The sequence below is a fragment of the Ranitomeya imitator genome, chromosome 2 (assembly GCF_032444005.1).
Source record: "Ranitomeya imitator isolate aRanImi1 chromosome 2, aRanImi1.pri, whole genome shotgun sequence".
Taxonomy (NCBI): Eukaryota; Metazoa; Chordata; class Amphibia; order Anura; family Dendrobatidae; genus Ranitomeya; species Ranitomeya imitator.
The window spans coordinates 60,970,935-60,974,083 of NC_091283.1; positions in this window are offsets into that span (position 1 = coordinate 60,970,935).

Sequence of the window (3,149 nt, forward strand, 5' to 3'; positions counted from 1 at the left end):
GATCAGGCCGATTGACTGGTCCTGCAAATTGCTTCACACCAGTTATAATAAATCATAATAATGATAATTTTGTTAATCACACGCTCAGGAGGGCAGCTGGATAGGGGCCTATTCACACTGGGTTTGCAATGTACCTCAGAGGCAGGTTCTCCGCTGTATAGGGGACTTGTGCCTCATATTCTTTCCTTGTTCCATTTCTGGGTCACATCAGTCCGCACCATTCAGGTTATTCTGGACGCAGTCTTGTGTCCAAGGAAGAACCAGAATAAAACAGGAAACACAAGTTCCCCCCGTTGCCAATCAATAGATAGGGGGCAACGCATTTAAGCTGGACTAACTTGTATGGTCTAAAAATGGCATAAAATGTACAGAAAAATGACACCTACAAAAAAGCTGAGCCTGACCACAACCCGATTACTACTAAAACTAGTGATGAGTGAACGTGCTGGGATAAGGTGTTATCTGAGCATGCTCCAGCGCTATCCGAGTGTCTTCAGTATGCTTGAAAAATATGTTTATGGAGCGCCCCCAGACACAGGGCCACAGGTTACTCAGTACCGGTCCTTTCTGTCTCAGTTCTGGGGTTGTCACGGTGGCTGGACCCGGTCCGTGACCCTGTTAAGGGGCTTCCAATAAAAGGGGTGATGGTAGTTTGTCAAGGTTTTGTGACGCCACCTGTGGTATTCGGTCAGGGAGACCGACGCTGCTGTGGGGTCCGCTGGGGTGATGGAATGGCAGCTGGATGGTATACCTTCCCACAGGTGAAGTATGTCCCCAGGGCTTCCCAGTATGGTGGATGGTGATGGTGTGAGGTGCAGACAAACACGAGGACACAGGGTTGCAGTCTCTTTACCTCTTTACTGAAGACTTCAGGATCCGCAATCCAGAGCACGGTTAACAGGGCTATCAGAGACCGGCCGGTCCGAAGCCACATCCAGAGTTCCCTTTACAGGTGGAAATCGTTGCCTACCAATAGCGCCTGTGTGTTGTAGTGCTACCCTGCTGAGCATTCAGAATAGTCCTCACAACTTCTATTCTCGTTCGTTCGTTCTTTCTAATTCGTTCCAGTTCTTTCTAGTTCTCCGTCCCCCAGGTATGTTATGGCTAGGACGCACCCGTTTGACGGGTAGGCTCGGAGCTCTTCCGGGACCCTAGAGACGCCCCTCTCCACGCATTGCCCCCTATGTCTGCGTAGGTGATGTAAGGTAGACAGCCAACCTATAATTAACTGTCCTGCGGAGTTTGAAGTAAGGCATAGAGTCAGTTACTTCCTCGGTGTTCCGGCCACCGGCTATGTGCCTCAGTAGGATGTTGCCGTTCTCCGGGCACGACTCCTACTGGCTCTCCTTTGTGCTTGATCTCGTTTCTCACTGTCCACAATATCCTTCGCTTCGTGTCTCTTTCTTAGGATACCGCCGCGGGGTGTGCAGGCGCGGTTCCGTAACGTTCTGTTCTAGTCGATAGGTACCTGCCAGGTTCCCACGCCTGACAGGGACCCCCCTGTGTCTTCTCCCTGCAACACCCCCTGCCACGGGATGTTGCCTGAATCCAACCCAGTCAGCTTCTGACTAACTTCCTATCCAACCCCTCGTTCAGTGTGAGGAGTGGCCTAGTAAATAAAGCCTTTTGCTCCCCCTAGTGGCCGGAGTGTGAAGTGTAATGTGTGCTGGTGATACCTGGTCAGAAGAACTCCTTTAGTGCCATCAGACGTACCATCACTCCCCTTAGCGGCAGAGCGTCATACTGCAACGACCAGGTCTCTGGGGCGCTGCATTTAGTTCCCCATGTCTCATGGCTGTTTGAAAGACGCAACACATGCAGGGATTGACTGTTTGGTAGACAATTCCTTTATGTGTTGCTGCTGTGAAACAGCCATGAGACATGCAGCCGTGGGGACCCGAACATATTTTTCAAGCACGCCGAAGGCACTCTACTAGCATGTTAGCACCTTATCCCAACACGTTCACTCATCACTATAGACCACTCAAAGGGTTACAGCAGCTAATGAAAAGAGGGGATGTCAGCTCAGCATGTGTAGATTCACCTTGTCCGGCAATGGATCCTCGCATGGAGCCGCCCTGGTCCGGGGCGGGGGTTACATATAGAAAAATGAAGTTTTCTCCAGCGATGGACTTTATGAAGAAAACTTAACGTTTATTGTATTGTCATTATAAAAGCAAGGACAATGGCATACCACGGATACCCCGAAGGCAAAACCGACGCGTTTCAAACCATGACTAAGACCTAGCATCGGTTTAGCCTTCGGGGTATCCACGGTATGCCATTGTCCTTGCTTTTATAATGACAATACAATAAACGTTAAATTTTCTTCATAAAGTCCATCGCTGGAGAAAACTTCATTTTTGTACTTAAGGGTTAGTCTGAAATGATAGGGGATACCTTACTGATTGCTGAGAGTCTGACTGCTAGTCTAGTAATGGCGTTCTGAGATCTGGGAACCGAGTTCTTTGGAGCCCGATATTGAGGAGCAGAAGTGCGCTTGCTCGATTTCCTCTCCATTGTCTATGGGACTGCTGGAGAAAGCCGAGTTTAGCGTTGTGCTGTTTCCAGCAGAACCATAGACAATGAACAGTGGAAGATGGCCATGCGCACCTCTACTCAAGTTTCAGAGCCCCGTCCTTGGCATCGCGGACAGATTAACCCCAGAGATAAGTACCGTACATCTTTCCCACTCTTATGCATGGAGGATAGCATAATATCTTTCCAATTTTTGTTATATTTTGGTAATTTATTCTGGGTCTTTTGGTCCAGATTTGGTTACTATCTTTGGAATCGCTCTACGATTTTGGGCGTTTTACTGATTGTACATTTCCGATTCCTCCATGCCGTGAAGTCATCACAGGTTGGACTAACACTACGTTTGCCCATCACCCTTCCTTAGAATTCATAAAGAAAGTAAAAAAAAGAAAAACTACTATATAAATGAGTCCATTGAGGGCCATTAAAAAAAAAAAAAGTTTCTTTCCCTGCAGGTTGTGGCTGAACAGGTTGAACAGGTGACAGCCTGCAGGGCGTGACGTGGGATTGGGGAGTATTCTGCGCTTTTATAGACTAACAGGTTGGACTTGTAGTCACATGGGCATCTTATCTGTAATAGTTTTTTTTTTCTGTTGAAACTGCGGGCGTAT